Source organism: Melanerpes formicivorus, unplaced genomic scaffold (assembly GCF_026170545.1).
Source record: "Melanerpes formicivorus ecotype bairdi unplaced genomic scaffold, bMelFor1.0.p_v2 SCAF_17, whole genome shotgun sequence".
Taxonomy (NCBI): domain Eukaryota; kingdom Metazoa; phylum Chordata; class Aves; order Piciformes; family Picidae; genus Melanerpes; species Melanerpes formicivorus.
Window position 1 is genome coordinate 15,097,212 of NW_027142369.1, and position 17,505 is coordinate 15,114,716.

Here is a 17,505-nt window from a genome sequence, read left to right on the forward strand (position 1 = left end):
ATGTTTCATATTTCAGGATTTGTCAGTATTTTTCACACTCAGAATGACTTTTAAGCAACCAATACTTAGGTTTAAAAATAGCTTGCTGTACTTTCAATGTTGCTAGGTATGCTTTCAGTTAGGAAATGCTCAAGAATATTTGCGAAGAAGGACAAACCACTTCCACAACAAACAGGCTGTGAGAGTTGGGGCTGTTGAACCTGGACAAGCGAAAGCTCCAGAGAGACCTTATACCAGCCTTCCAGTACCTGAATGGGGCGACAAGAAAGCTGGGGAGGGACTTTTCACAAGGGCTTGTAGTGATAGGTCAAGAAGGAATGGATTGAAGCTGGAGGAGGGCAGATTTAGACTGGAGATTAGGAAGAAATTCTGTCCAGTAAGGATGGGGAGACACTTGAAGAGGTTGCCCAAGGAAGTTGTGAATGCCCCCTCCCTGGAGGCATTTTAGGCCAGGTTGGATGAGGCCTTGACCAGTCTGATCTAATGGGAGGTGTCCCTGCCCATGGCAGGAGCTTGGAACTAGATGGTCTTTAAGGTCCCTTCCAACTCAAATAATTTTATGAATCTATCTCCCAGTTACTGTCTTACAGGAGTGGGTCCAAGCGATGCCACCACTACATTTCACCAGTACTTTGCCATTTTGTTTTACATCTGCTGGATTGTGAAGGGTCCTTCAGTCAATCTCTGTGGTTTCCATAAGGAGAGATTCAACTGGAATCTCTAAACAGCTTGGCTGTGGCACTGGTGTCCATGGCTGGAAGAGCTTGTACTGAAACAGCAGCTGAAATCCAGTCTAGAGAAGAGTGAGGGAGGATCTTATATATATAAATATCTGAAGGGTGGTTGTCAAGAAGGGGTCAGTCTCTTTTCAGTGGTGTCCTGTGATAGGACAAAGGGCAATGGATACAAACTGGAACACAGGAAGTTCAACTTCAACATGAGGAAAGACTTCATTACTGTGAGGGTGACAGAGCACTGGAACAAGCTGCCCAGAGAGGTTGTGGAGTCTCCTTCCCTGGATGTGTTCCTGTGTGACCTGCCCTGTGTGAATCTATCATGCAGTTGAGTGTGGGGAGGGGTATTTTACATTTCTGTCTAAACCAAAGTATTAAGATACAGCAGGGGGAAGGAAGGAAGATGAAGCTGCTTTGTGGTGTCTGCAGAAAAGGGAAGAAGGTAGAGATGTTCCTTCCAACACTGCATGCTCTGCTGTTATGAAAGAAACCTGACATCTCCTTGGTGTTGGAGAGACCACATCTGCATTTTGGTTGGCGGCGAAGAAAGGGGGGGAAAGAAACATGCAGGAGAAGTGCTGATTAAATCAAGGCAAAGCTTGGCAGCCTTATGGAACAGCCTGATGCATATCAGCCAGCATGTGTTCAACACATGTTGTAGCTTGATGCTCCCATCAGGAGATGTGGGTGCAAGGCGGATGGCAGCAAGCAGGAGGAGAGCTCTGAAGTTAGAAGTTGTGCTTTGGAAGAGCAATTAAGCTGGTGAAGGGCCCTGAACACAAGTGTTTTGAAGAACAGCAGAGGGAACTGGGGTTGTTTAGTCTTTAGAAGAGGAGACTGGAGGGGGACCTCATCACTCACTACAACTATGTCAACCTTGATTGGAGCCAGGTGGGAGTCAGTCTCTTCTCACATGCAACAAGTGACAGGACAAGAGGAAATGGCCTCAGGTTGTGCCAGGGGAGGTTCAGGTACAATACTGGGAAGATTTTCTTCACAGCAGGGATTCTCAGGCACTGGAACAGGCCACCCAGGGAGGTGGTGGAATCACCATCCCTGGAGGGGTTCAAAAAGTGTGTGGATGTGGTACTGAGGGACATGGTTTAGTAGTAGTAGCTTAGCAGTAATTGTGGTGCTCTAGGTGAGCAGTTGGACTTGCTGATCTCAAAGGTCTTTTCTAACCTCAACAGTTCTGTGATTCTCCTCCCATGAGGGCTTAGTCCTCTGCCTGTCTCCAGCACCCTCTTGGACATCAGGGTTGAGTGATCCCTTCCTGCTCACCATGAGAGCACCTCAGATAAGGTACTGCTGTTTACCTAAAGCATGACTATCACAAGGCTTCTGGTGGTATTTCATTGTTCTAGTGACCTGGGGACAGTCCTGCAAAGCAGCCTGTGTCCTGTCTGCATAGGTGGGACCTCCCAGAACTAGGGGAGCTGTGTCTCTAGGTAACATACACATATGTTCCCAGGGAACTGAAACCCCTTGCTGAGCTTGTCCCCATTATGGGGGTTTTCTGGTGCATGGTCTCCAGCCCATTTTCAGTGAGCAGCCTCTAAGGAGCAGCTGCAACAGGAGCCTTCACTTCCTTACCAAGAGCCACCTAAACTCAGACACTGATGGGTGGCTCAAGTCAGGAGGGACCAATGCATCTTGTCTGATCTCCTGGAGGCAGTAAGTTCCCACCCAATATCGCCAAGCTGCTTTCCAGGGATTTTTCACTTTCTTTCCCAAGTCACAGTGCTGACCGAGCATTGCAGCTTTGACATCTGCAACCACAGAGTCTTGGAGGGGGGAGAAAAATGTTGAGGACTGGCTGCTTCAGACAAGTGTCTCCCTGCAGTGGATTTTGATTCTGAACAGCCTTAGTGAGTGCCAGCACCTGAAAAACATCTGCAGAACGAGTTGGTCCCGCATTCCGCAGTGCGTCCTGGCCTTTGATTCCAGCTGCTCACAGACAATCAGACCTCTATGGATTTATTATTTTTTTATTATTTTCTTTCAGCAAATGCTTTGCCAATTCCTCCTCATGTTTCATAATCATGATGGCATTCTTGGCCTCCTCAGCTCAATGATTTATGGCGACATCTCCACAGCCTTTTGGGGGAAGAAGCTCTGGATGCAAGCTGTTTCGTGTAAGCATTGAAGTCCTCCCGAGTTTATTCTGTGGCACCAGGAGGAACTACGTCTGAGAGACCTGGGGCTGTTTAGTCTTGAGAAGAGAAGGCTGAGAGGGGATCTGTTAATGTCTATAAATATCTGAGGGGTGGGTGTCAAGGTGAAGATGCCAGTCTGGTTTTGGTGGTGCCCAGTGATAAGACAAGGAACAATGTGTATAAACTGGAACACAGGAAGTTCCACTTCAGTGTGAGGAGAAGCTTCTTTATGGTGAGGGTGATGGAGCCCTGGAGCAGGCTGCCCAGAGAGGCTGTGGAGTCTCCTTCTCTGGAGACTTTCAAGACCCATCGGGACACATTCCTGTGTGGTCTGCTCTAAGTGATTCTGCTTTGGCAGGACTGGAGGATCTCTGGAGGTCCTTTCCAACCCCTAACATTCTATGACTCTATGAGAGTGTGGAGGAATATATTTCAGGCCTTACATCCATCTGCAGAGTACACTTGTTTCGCCACACTCTGCTGGGTTTAAATCAGAGCTTTGAAAGGAGCCTAAAAGCTTCTGCAAAATAATTTCACCCTCCCCAAGCCATTTAGTTAATTAACCAGCTAAATCCATTCTTGCTGACTCTCCCCAAAGATACCCCTCCTGGAGGAGACATTTTTTTTCTTTATATTTGGATGAAATGCAAGAGTTGAGTCATGAATTTTCTTTCTGGCTCGGCTGCTGCAGTGGGGAATGTTGTTCACAATGCTGGCTGTTGCCATCTGCTTTTTTCATCAAGTTAAAGGGTGCAACTTTCTTTTTTGCTTCCCCCCCTCCCCCTTCCCCTGACTCACTCCTCAAATATGTTTCTGGTTAGGATGCCTTGTGACTTATTCCTGACATAAGGTTTTCTAGTTTGCAGTCAGCTTTGTGAATCGCCTTTGTGAGCTCTGAAACATCTCTGCTCCTGGGAAGGGAGGACTATGTGCCCTGGAGAGCAGAGGGAGCAGCAAGATCCATGGATTCAAAGGATGGTTTGGGTTGGAAGGGAACTTAAAGTTCCAACCTCCCTGCCATGGGCAGGGACACCTTCTACTAGACCAGGTTGCTCAAGGCTTCATCCAGTCTGATCTTGAACACCTCCAGGGAGGGGACATCCACAACCCCCCTGGGCAACCTGCTCCAGTGTCCCACCACCCTCACTGTACACAATTCCTTCCTAATCTCCAGTCTAAATCTGCCCTCCTCCAGCTTCAATCCATTCCCTCTTGTCCTATCACAACAGGCCCTTGTGAAAAGTCCCTCTCCAGCTTTCTTGTACCCCCATTCAGGTACTAGAAGTCTGCTATGAGATCTCCATGGAGACTTCTCCAGGCTGAACAGCCCAAACTCTCTCATCCTGTCCCCTGGAGGTGTTCCAGCCCTCTGGTCATCTTTGTGGCCTCCTGTGGACCCTCTCCAGCAGTTTGATGTCCTTCTCATGCTGTGGACACCAGAACTGGATGCAGTACTCCAGGTGGGTCTCACAGGTGCAGACCAGAGGAGCAGAATCACCTCTCTCCTCCTGCTCGTCACATTCTTTTGATGTAGCCCAGGACACAGTTGGCCTTCTGGGCTGCAAGTGACCATTGCTGGCTCATGCTGAGTTTGTCATCAAGTGATGCTCGACTAGGTGTCCTGGAGGGCAGAGAGAGCAGCAAGATTCTTATCTGGGTCTTGGGTGCTTTGCCATTTACATTGTCAGTTGGGCAGCACTGAATCGTTTAATCTCTTCATCCTAGGAGAGATCTTGATAGGACCTTCTCTATGAGGATGTGCTGAGAGAGTTTGGGTTATTCAGCCTAGAGAAGAGAGTGCTCCAGGGAGACCTTCTGGTGGCCTTTCAGTACTTAAAGATGAGGACAGGTTTTTTAGCAAGGCCTGTCATGACAGGACAAGGGGTTATGTGTTTAAACTAAAAGACAGAGGTTCAGACTAGAATCTGCAGGTGGATATTTAATAAGTGACAGAACAAGAGGAAATGGCCTCAAGTTGCACCAGAGGAGGTTTAGGTTGGATACTAGATGTTTCTTCACTGAAAGAGTTCTCAAACACCTGAACAGGCTGCCCAGTGAGGTGGTTGAATCCCCATCCTCAGAGGTGTTTAAAAGATGCAGAGATGGAGATGTGGTGCTGAGGGACATGGTTTAGCACCATACTTGGTAATTAGAGAATGGTTGGCCTCAAGCATCTTAAAGGTCTTTTCCAACTGAAATGATTCTGTGATTCTAGATCTAAGGAAGAAATCTTTTATGCTGAGGGTGGTGAAACATGGGGCCAGGTTGTGCAGAAGCTCCCATGCTCACTCTGCACATGGATTAGTGTGCCTGGACAGTTTATGAAGAGCCTGGGGGAATCTCAGACAGATGTTCCTTCTGGATTTGGTAAACTTGGCATTTGATCTGTTTGCAGCACAGTGCTTTTAGAATCACTGGAGATGCTGGCTGCAAAATAGCTCAGAGGGATGGACAGACAGACATGTCCCCTTCCTGAATTAATTTAAATCATTGCACTCAGGTCTCTTTTTGCTGTCCCTGAGAGCTTTTAGTGCAGTGACCTTCACTGCTGCTGCCAAATTTCCTTGGAGAGGGCGAGATAAGGGCATGGGGCTTTTGTCAGAGCCAACACTGTGCTCCTGACATCCTGCCCTTAGCAGTGGGTAGTTTCCAACTGGCCAACAGAAGGAAACAACTCCCCCCAGAAGCAGACCATCAATCATTCAAATGATGCTTCCTGAACCTGACCTTGCAGAAAATGGGTTTGCACCTGTGAGCATGGGACCGGGTTCCTGAAAACCAGTGTCATCCCACGGACAGCTCACTGTGGTGGGGCTGTAGGTATGCACCACATCCTCACCTCCCAAACTCAGAACCTCCCAGTGCCAGAGAAGCCAGGAATAACAACCTGCCTCTTTTCCAGCTCAAGAAACTGAGATGCTGAGAGTTAAGTGACTGGCCCGAAGCCAGAGTGCTTGGAAACGAGCCCATATCTTCCTCGTATTAGCTGGGACGTGACCATGTAGCATGCCTTGCCCTGCTGGAAATGTCACCCATGATCTCTGGAGCAGCTATTCTGCAAAGAACCAGCTCCTTCTATTTTGTTTTTAATTATTTTATTTTACCCCCCCCCAAATTAAATGGCTCTGCCTCACTGGACAATCCCCATTTGTGTGATCTGGGATGCAGGAGAGCAGAAACACACCAGGCTTTGTGCTGTCCCTTGTAGGACTTTTCATTTCCTACAACTTTGCCTGGGACATTAACTCCAGGCTTACTCAGTGGCCACTCTGCTAGCATGACGCTGCAGAGAGAGTTATTCCATCTGAGCTATCCCTGGGTGGTTGGTTGACAGCAGAAGACATGTAAGGGCACCATGAGCTGGCACTTCAGGGTGGCCCTGCTTGATCCTGGCACCTCTTCCAGAGGAAAAAAAATTAGGAGTTGTATCCTTCCTGCTCCTCCTCAAAGCCTGAGAGCTGCTCTTCTCAGTGCCATGACCACAAGTTGTCTGGGTCCAGAAGGTGACAATCTTGATGTCATGTGCCAAAACCACCTGAGATGCCAACTGTGTTCCCAGGACTCAGGTTCTCATAAGATGGGGCTTGATCTGTTGGAGAGCAGGTCCCATTTTTACACTGGGGTCCTTTCCAGGAAGGACACAGAATTTAGACCCAACCTTCACATGCCAGTTACCCACACGGCCTTGGTAACATCTCCTTTGAGTTCCAGGAGTGACTCAAGCAAAATGCAGGATGAGCATCTGGCAGCAGTGTGCTCAGGTGGCCAAGAAGGCCAATGGCATCCTGGCTTGCATCAGGAATGGTGTAGACAGTAGGTCTAGGGATTTGATTGTCCTCATGTACTCAGCACTGGTGAGGCCACACCTTGAATACTGGGCTCAGTTTTGGACCACTCACTCCATGAGGAACATTGAAGTGCTGCAGCATGTCCAGAGAAGGGCAACAAAGTTGGTGAAGGGCTGAGGGGAGACCTCATCTCCCTCTGTAACTCGCTCAAAGGAGGTTGGAGTGAGGCAAAAGGGGTCTTTCCTCACACACAAGAGACAGGAGAAGAGGAAATGGCCTCACGTCGCACCAGGGAGGTTTAGGCTGGACATAGGAACAATTTCTTCACAGCAAGGGTTTTCAGGCATTGGAACAGGCTTCCCAGGAAGGTGGTGGAGTCACCATCCTGGAGGTGTTTAAAAGACGTGTGAAAGGGGAGCTGAGAGACATGGTTTAGTGATTGTGACTTAGCATTAGTGGTGGGATTTTGAGCTCTAGGCAAGTAGTTGGATGTCATGATCTCAAAGCTCTCTTCCAACCTCCACACTTCTATGATTCCTTGCTCCTAATTTCCATGTGAACTGACACATGGAGGAATTTCATTTTTCCTTATTCCTTCCAGTGCTGCTATCACTGTTCCTTCCTGGCCTGGTGTTGTCATCATCCAATGTCATCACTCAGAAGACAGAGGAGAAGGCAGAGGTGTTTCCTTGCAAGGAACAAATGTTGGAATAACCCATCTTTGCTCAGCTGGCAGTTATCTCCAGTGCCCAAACTACTGTGGGGACTTGGGACTTGATGCTTGGAAAAAATACTCTGGCAGCACAGTCTCCTGGAGAGATCCCAAAGGAACTGATGGAGACCGACATTGGTGTTATTTAAAACTGGTCAAAATAAAGACCTGGAGATTTCGAGCTCAGCATAAGCTGCAGTGGCCTCTCAGGACCTTGATTAGAGGCCCCTGGGGAAGAAAAGCACATTGGACAGCCAAAATAGGTCTCTCCTCCTCTCCAGCCGTGTTTCCATGTAGTTGGGAAAACAGATGAGGTCTTGGGAATATCATTTTTCTGGCTCTGTGGTCAAACATGCAGTTGAGATATTTTCCTGTATCACCTTCCCTCCCTCTAATTCCCTGCCATGGAGAAGCCTGCAGAACTTGTCCTTCCCCATCTGCATTACCACCAATGTGGGGGACAGTGCTGGATGCAGGGTACCATGGTCCTCCAAGGATCTGGGCAGATGTGTCAGGATTTGGGCTGCCAGATTGAGATGGCATTTCCTAAAAGCAGCTGGTGCTTGCAGTAGAGAGCTTGGGGGAGCCAAACAAGGTGACAGATGCTTTCCTGTGCTCTCCAGTAGTGGGTCAGCAGGTGAAAATAGCACATTTGCATAAGGGAGCTCATGGGGAACCCCAGGTCTGTATGTCCTGGTCCTGTTCATCACTTTCAGGCCAAGATGGGAGGGTGGCAGGGGCCTGGGTTGGGATTCCAAACCTGCCTGGTATCCCCATTCATCCCCCAGAAGGTGGCACTAAACCTCCCTCCTGCTCCCGAAGGCTCTGTTAATGCCACCCATACCCCAGCTGAAACCATGACATCCATCATGGGGAATAACCATCACCCCATCTTGATAGGACAAGAAGTGATGGGTTCAAACTAAGAGAGGAGATTTGAACTAGATACAAGGAAGAATTTTTTTTGCCAAGGGTGGTGGAACACTGGCCCAGGATGTCCAGAGACATGGAAGATGTCACATCCCTGGAACCATTCCAAGACAAGTAGTTTGGGGCTGTCAGCAACGTGCTCTAGTTGCAGATGTCCCTGCTGACTGCAGGGGGATTGGACTAGGTGACCTTTAAAGGTCCCTTCCAACCCAAACCACTATGATTCCATGATCTATCTGCCATGGAGACCTCCTCCCACCCAACATATCCTCCCCTGCACTGGTCTCCTTCCCAAGCACTTCCTGATGGCTTGTTAAACCACTTCAGAACATTGACCTGATTTTTTCCTCCCAGGCTGTTTCCTATCACTCTGCCATGGGGCTTGGCTTCTCCTCCCACCCTCCCAGGGCTGTGCGCAGCAGCGGTTGGCAGTGCATTCCTTCACATTGTAATCTCCAGCTTGCTATCTAAGGAGTTCAAGGATATTTCCAGCCCAATGCTGCCAGAAAATGCTGGCACCCACCTCCAGCTACCTTCTTCTCGTACACACATCCAGCTCCTCGAGTGCTCTGATACTCTGCCACGTTTAAACAACCGTCGCTTACGCTCGGCTCTCGGCACAGCCACTTCTTTTCTGGATGTTTTTTCTGTTCTTTCCCAGGACCCAGCTGGTTCCTGCACTTTCTTACCCTAGTGACTGGCCTTGACTCTTCATTGTGTCTGCTGCATGAGAGCTGCAGCATCAACCAGGCTGCAAAACATGCAACACAACCTCCTGCTTGCTTCTTCTGCTCCCCAGAGAGCAGCAGGTTCAAGATGTGTCCAGCCTTCCATTACTGCTGATTGTGATCCCTCATGATCCCACGAGAATCATCCTACTGCATCTCAGGATGCAATCTCAAACCAGCCTCTAATAGTTCTAACTGGCAGCAGGGATGAAGGATCCTGGTCCCTCAGTGCTTGCCACCTCTCCACTCCCACCTGGGATGTATTTCTGTGATTCTGTGCTGCTGGTATTTTTGTTGGACCATGGGATGATCTAGAATCAAAGTGCTCCCCATCCTGAGCTCTTAGCCACACATAGCTGCAATAACACAAGTGGACAGTCATTCTTCCAGCACATGGTGGTGTTGGGGCATCCTCAGTGCTGAGAACAGCAGGCAGGAGAGCACAAAGACTTACCTGCAAGCAGGGACTGGACCAAGTCTGAGCATGGCATTAATTTCAAGCCCATCATTGGAGAGAATGATGATCACAGTATCACAGTATCACCAAGGTTGGAAGAGACCTCAAAGATCATCGAGTCCAATCTGTCACCACAGACCTCATGACTAGACCATGGCACTAAGTGCCATGTCCGAACCCCTCTTGAACACCTCCAGGGATGGCAACTCCACCACCTCCCCGGGCAGCCCATTCCAATGGGCAATTACTTTCTCTGTGTAAAACTTCCTCCTGACCTCGAGCCTAAACTTCCCCTGGCGCAGCTTGAGACTGTGTCCCCTTGTTCTGGTGCTGGTTGCCTGGGAGAAGAGACCAACCCCTTCCTGGCTACAATCAAGATGTTGCTCTTTAAATCAGGCAGCAGCTCCAGCACACTGCAGTTTAAGCTGTAGTCTTTCACTCTCTCACATATATACAGTCTCCCCCAAAAGCTAACCTGAACCTTTCTCCAGGTGACCTGCCCATTGTTTTTTGCCTGTTCATTGTGAGAACTGGGAAAAGTGCATTTCCTCCCTATTCCATCCCTCCCTCTTCCAATAAACCCTCTTTTATCTACATGAAGATGTTATCAGCATCTTTCTTTCTCGAGTAAACAGCCTGAATTCTTCTAACCTTTCTTCATCAGTCATCCTCCAATCTCACCATGATCCACAGATGAATTGGGAGTGGGTGTCCCCAGTGAGGACCTCATGGAGCCTGCCTGTCCCTAGTCTGCAGGAGATGCAGGGCTGCAGCAGAGGCTGGAGGTGCACAACAGCTCCTTTGGCTGTGTCTGCTAGGAGCTCAAAAGGTCCCTTCCAACCCAACATTGCAAGTGACTTGAAGATCATCTAGTTCCAGCCTTGCCACCACAGGCAGGGACACCTTCACTAGATCAGGTTGCTTAAGGCTTCATCCAACCTGGCCTTGAACACTTCCAGGGAAGGGGTACCCACAGTGTCTCACCAGCCTTGCACCACCCCACTCCTGCTTCAGTGGGGTTTAGGGAATGCCAAACACCTCCCCACATCACCCATTCCTGCTTGGACCCTTTCTTTGGGAGCTGCCCATTGCTCAGACCTCTCTGCTTGGAGGTAAAGTTCATCCCACCCAGATGATTCAACAACATCTCCCTTACTAAACCACTCCACTCTGCTCTGTCTCTATTTTTTTCCAGCACTAACTACATTAACATCCCTCTTGCATCTGACCTTTCTGCTGAAGACTGAAGCCAAAGAAACACAAACTCATCCAGCTGTCTGGGCATCATCCATCTCCAACTTCCTTCAGAGCAATAAGCTCCCAAACATGCTTGGCCACTGCAGCCACATGAAGCATCTCAGGTATCTGAGATGTATTTATTTTCTGGTTGATGTTCCCAAATCCCTTTATTTATCTCAGAAAACTTCAGCATAGCACTGAGAGCCAAAGCAAGAGATGTGGATGTGGCTGGGAAATCTGAGCCCAGTGTCCACCAGTTCACTAAACCCTCTGGTTTCTCTGCAGCCTCCTGGTCCTGTTTTCACTCAAAAAGGAAACAGTTTGGTGTTGGTTTGCCCCAAACCTGCATACAGGGGTTGTTGTGCCTTTTTTCACCATACAAACCACCCCAGTCACCCCAAGCAACATGATCCCGGCCCTAGCAGGGAGCTACATTCTCAGTGGCTGGAAGTCACCACTGTGTGTCCAGCCTCAGCATCTCCATCTGCAAAATGGGGAGAAAATTGCTGCAGCTCCCTTACCTGGATTTGGCCAGAGACTTCCAGCAACAGTAGCAAAGATATCACAGAATTCTAGAACATCAGGTTACGAAAAGACCTCTGGAGAGCATCCAGTCCACCCCCCCTGCTGAAGCAGGGTCACCCACAGTAGCCTGCCCAGGATCACCATGTCCAGGTAGGTTTGGAATCTCTTCAGAGGAGCCTCCACAACCTCTCTGGACAGATGGCTCCAGCATCCTCACAGAAAAGAAGCTGTTCCTCATGTTGAAAGGGAATGTCCTGGGTTCCAGTTTGTGCCCATTGCCCCTTGTCCTACCACTGTCCCCACACTCTTGATTAGCTATTGATCAGCATTGAAAGATCCCTTCTCAGGCTCCTCTTCTCCAGGCTAGTCTCAGCTTTCTCAGCCCTTCCTCCTCACAGTGATTCTTCAGTCCCCTCAGCATCTTTGTAGCCTCTGATGGACTCTCTCCAGCAGGTCCCTGTCTCACTTGAACTGGGGAGCCCACAACTGGACACGGTACTGCAGCTATGGCCTCACTAGGGCAGAGCAGAGGTGGAACAGAACCTCCCTTGACCTGCTGGCCATACACTTCTTCATGAACCCCAGGAGACTATTTGCCTTCTTGGCCACAAGAACACATTGCTGGCTCACGGTGAGCTTGATATCCACCAGCACTCTCAGGTTTTTCCCCAAGGAGCTCGCTTCCAGCAGGTCACCTCCTCACCTGTACTGGTGCAGGACTCTACACTTGCTCTTGTTGAACTTCATGAGCTTCCCCTCCACCCAACTTCCCAACCTGCCCAGGTCAGTGCTTGTGTTTGCTTTAAAATAAACAAAAAAGGCAGAAGGGCACCATGAGGCACTGTGGGGAGCCCCATGGGTGCCGTCACAGGGTACAGCGCTGGGTCACTCCGCCTGCACCCACAACCTGGAGTCTGGGGCAAATGGGGATGATTCACACAGGGGGAAGGTAGCCAGCAGGATGGTTCCATCAGGGCTGAGTGGCCAAACGCTGCCCTGAGGCACATGTATCCTGGTGCCCGTGTGACGCCGGTGCCTTTGCTCGGGGCTGCGTTATCAGCCCTGCTCGCAGAGCTCTGACGTGCTTTTGTGTTCTCCAGCAAAGGCAGCCAGCCCCCAGCAGCTCTGTCCTCAGTGCCCTCCTCCTCCAGCCTTTGATGCTTCCAGCCACAGAGGTGGGATTTCTCAGGAGGGTGTGATTTATAGGACGAGTGTGATTTATGGAGCTTTTGCAGCCTTGGAGAACTCCTGGCTGCCTGTGCCATTGTGGGTTCCTTCAAATCCCTTATTCCCAAGGCTTTGGAAGCCTCTGGGATTAGACAATGGGAACAAAGTGGTGATGTTTCTGTAGGACCAGGACTGCTGGCCTCACATTCCTTCTTGTTGGGTTGGGGGAGACAGGCTGCTCCTCTCTTAGGACAGGGCCACATGGCTCCTTTGGTCAGGCATTGGAACAGGCTGCCCAGGAAGGTGGTGGAGTCACCGTCTCTGGAGGTGTTCAGGAAATGTGTGGACATGGTTTAGACTGAGAGAGCTGGGGCTATTGAGTCTGGAGAAGAAAAGGCTCCAAGGAGACCTAATTTTGGCCTTCCAGTATCTCAAGGGGGCCTGCAAGAAAGCTGGGGAGGGACTTTTTAAGGTGTCAGGTAGCGATGGGACTAGGGGGAATGGAACAAAAATAGAAATGGGTAGATTCAGACTGGATGTTAGGAAGAAGCTCTTCAGCATGAGGATGGTGAGACACTGGAACAGGTTGCCCAGGGAGGTGGTAGAAGCCTCATCCCTGGCAGTTTTTAAGGCCAGGCTGGATGTGGCTGTGAGCAACCTGACCTAGTGTAAGGTGTCCCTGCCCATGGCAGGGGGGTTGGAACTAGATGATCCTTGAGGTTCCAACACTAATGATTCAATGATTCTAGTGGCCGTGGTGGTCTTAGGCTGATGGCTGGACTTTATGATCTTGGAGGTCTTTTCTAACCAAAACAATTCTATGCTGATTCTATGACTCTCAGGAGGTGTGAGGTTTTGGGGGATAACTGGTCCATGAGTATGCCCCAGCCAACCACTAGTGTCTGCTCTCCACATCATGGGACAGGGTTTGAGTTTCTCCATTCCACTCTTCAGGCTGCTGCTGTTGTAGCCATGGGAGATGGAGCATAAACCTACCTCAGAACATGTTTTAAGGGCTGCAGGGTGAGGACTAGGATACCAGCACCAAGCAGGTCAGTGTTGCATGAGCATGCTGCTGCCAGCCAAATGGGACAAATAGCCCAGGGTGGAATTTCTGGGGTTTCCACGGTGAAAAAAAGCATCCCAGTTCCTCCCAGTCCTCCTGTCCCTTGAGGACCTCTGGGCAGCCAGTCCCCATGGCTGGACTTACTACTCAGACCTGCCCAGAGCATGGATCCAGTCTTGCTGGCCTTTGTCTTTGACCCATACATGTCTTGAGATGATTTTGACCCCACTGCAGAGTGCATCCATAGGGGTGGAAAATGTTGGGACTGGCTCAAGGATGCCCCATGCCTCCACAGGCCTCAGACCCCCAATGAAGCATGAGGGATGAGCTTCACCTCGCTGCTCCCTGCGCTGATAGAGGGAAAACCCACGGGCTGGGAGCCAGTTTCTCCAGACCGTTGGGGAGGGGAGAGCTGGGGCTGGAGAGATAACAGCAAACATCAGTGCCAGGGCTCAGGGTGGGGAGTTTATGCTGTAGAACTTGGTGATGGTCGTGGATTCACTGCTCTGCAAACATATAGAGTGCTGGGGGCACTTTTCCTCCCTTCTTCATGACCTGCATGGATCTGCAGGATTCTGGGTCCCAGCACAAGGTGCTTTCCCACAGTTCTGCTTCCCATCATGCCCCCAAAGAGCCTGAGAAGCAGCTGGGAATAACTGGTGGTGTGAATTACGGATTTTTTTCTTTCTTTCCCCACTGCTTCTCAGTAAATCACTTCCAAATAGGCACTTCCCACTATCTGGCCAGCTCTGCAGATGATGGTGTCAGAGCCATTAGATGAATTATTAGGGATTTGGGTTTTTTCCTTCTTGCTGACTAGCAGCGGGTGACACTGGGTGTTTCTTCTAACACCCCGCAGTCACCAGCTCCAGGGATGGTGACTGAGCATTGCGTGACATGTGGGGTTTCTTTGAGCTTCAGCTCCATGGGAGAGCTTCAGCCTTCCAGCCTGTACTTTGTATTTGTAAAAGCAATGAATAGGAGGCCTTCTGGAGGTGGAGAAGAGCCAGGATGAGAGTGGCAAAGGCTCAAAAACTCTGATGGGCAATAGAAATTGGTTTAATATGCTGTCTATTGCAGGAGAAAAGGGGGGCAGGGGGTGGGTTGTTGAGATATTTAAACCTTTGGGCTGGAGTTACCTCTTTTCTCTTGGGTAAGTGCAAATCATTAGTGTGGTAAAGTACCTTTTGAAGTCTCTTTCAGCAAAAAAATCCTCTACAGACTGATCATGTTGTGGGGTGACCTCATCAAAACCAGCATTTTCCATCCTGGGTCTCTAGAAGATTAGTTACACCAACTGCTTGCTGACAGCACCATACAAAGCACCTGCAGCAAGCACAGGAGAGCACCCTCCAGGAAGCAGTGCAAGTGGCCAAGGTAAGCTATGTTTGGGACAGGTTTTGCTGAAATAATTTGGAAGCCTTGACAGTGGGCTGGCTAGAGGCAATGGTTCAAGGTCCCTGGAGGTCCTGGAGCTGGTTGAAAGACTGTTGGGGATAGCAAAGGCCGAGAGAGACACATTCCTGCCTCCTCATGCAGCATTTCTGCCTCATCCTTTACTAGAACATGAGTGGTGCAAGGAATGGTGGTTTGCTGTGCAAGTCATGAGATGACATCAAGAGTCCAAGCTGAGGATAATGAGTTGTACCAAAACTATGAGCCATACACAGGCAATGCAGAGGAAGATCAGTGATGGGAGTGAGGTCCTTGGCACTGCTGTTGTGAGACACTCAGGCTCTGGGCAAGGAGCAGGAGGGACATTTTCAGCCCTGGGATGAATCAATGTTTGGTAAAATCTATAGAATCATGGAATGGTTTGGGTTGGAAGGGACCTGTAAAGGTCATCTAGTCCAGCCCCACTGTGATCAGCAAGGATATCTTCAGCTAGATCAGGTTGTTCAGAGCCTGAGTACCTGGGATTTATTCAATTTCTCCATCACATGGATTCAAGTGTTCTGCTAACAACTCCCTTTGGCTAAAACAGATGTCAAGGAAGTGCTGCAGGACCCACCAGCTCTTTTGGAGAGACACAAAGCTCACAGACCCTCCTGGCCATGGGGACAGCTGGAGAATTATTGGAGACATGTTGTCTCCTTTCTGGGCCAAGGCAAGAGTCACACTTGGTGGAGGCTGCTCCTGGCAGCTGGAAGCATCGTAAGGACAGGACCACATGATAGAAGAAATATGAAGGATAAATGATGGCAGAGGGATTACTGTCATTAGGAAACCAATGTCTGACACACTCCAGGTCAGGGGATCCAGTGGAGTTCTCTGTTATGAAGAGCTGACTGCAGAGGAAGAGGCTGAGAAACAGACCTCTCAGCCTGAGGCTTTGCAAGCTTAATTGACCCCGGTTCCTGTAAAGAAGATGAAGAGGGGACAGAGAAGAGCTGTGCAGCAGGATTTGGTCTGTGGCACAAGCCCAGCAAGCTTTGGTGCACCATGTTAGACATATGCATGATGGAAACGAGATGAGACTTTGTAGCTGTAGGGGAGCTTGGCTTGACTTACCAAACAAGGAGGTAGCTGAGACAGGCTCAATGTCTCTTATCTCAGTGTAGCTCTCTCCTGCAAGCTAGGATTTATTCTAGCTGCAGGGATGTATTTGGTAACCTTTGGGTACGAAGGACCTAGCTGGGTGGTTGTGAGAGTCCCAAATCTTGGTCTCTGGCTTCATCCCATGTGTCCTTAGCCATCAGAATGAGAGGTGTGGCCTCATAATCCTTCCAAGATTAATGTTTTTTGGTCTTAGTAAGGATACCACAAAATCACAGAATAGTAGGGATTGTAAGGGGCCTCCAGAGATCATAGAGTCCAACCCCACTGCCAAGGCAGTTTCACCTAGAGAAGGTCACACAGGAACACATCCAGGTAGGCTTTGAATGTATCCAGAGGTGGAGATTCCACCACCTCTCTGTGCAGTTGATCTTGGCATCAGTAATCCTTGCCCAGAGCACCGAGCTGCATTTCCACAACAGGTTGCCCAAACTTTTTTTGGAACAACAAATGTCCCATCTGAAAGGTGAGAACCTGAGTCTACAGACTACTCTGGCCCTCAAGCTTTGTGAAGACACACAGCACTGCCCAGTGTGTTCAACCCTGGGCTCCACTTACCCCTCCAGCTCCCAATGCCTGCTGTCATCTTTGTTCTTCCCCCCAGCTGGTGGAAAAACCCAAAGATACCTAACCAGCTATGAACCTGCCCAGAAAAGAGTGCTGAGCTCTGTTACAAACAGGTCCAAAGATGAGCCAAGCTCCTGGGAATTCTTCTGACTTCATTCATCAGAAGAAAACATTACAGCCAGAGATGAGATGAGCCCTGGAGGAAAGCTATGCATGAGCAAAGCGGTTAGAACTGCATCTCTGGAGTTGTGTCCTAAGCAAATATTTTGCTGCTGGGCAGCATGGTGTGGAGGTGCTGGATAATCTTTGCAAGATCACGAGAAGGAAATACAACCTCGAATAATAAACTCCTACATCTCAGGTGCTTCTTCAAGACCTTAATCCCAAATATTATCCATCCTTTCATTACGAGGATGCTGAGCAACTCCATGTGTATACCAGGTGACTGCACACAGGTACACTCCACATCTCTGACAGTGTTATGACTCTGCACATACATCCAGGAAGAGGAAAAAGCCAAGGAACATGGACATTTCCAAAATGACAAAATCAGGGAAGAATGAATGTGGCTGGAATGAATAAGGAAGCAGTTACCCAGCATGTTTCCTTTGCCAGGAGCATGGCCTTCTCTCTGCAGGGAAATGGTCATTTGTGAGAAGTGAATCTTGGCTACATCCAAAAGGTGCTTAGAGGTGGAAGAAGATGAAGTGACACACAGATAAAACCACCCAGGTGGTTTGAACTCCTCTGACCTGCTGTGTGGGGATCTTATCAATGTTCATGGGGATCTTCTCAATGCTGATCAATATCTAAAGGTTGCAGGGGGAAAGAGGAGGGAGCCAGACTCTTTTCAGTGGTGCCTGAGAACAAACTGGAACCC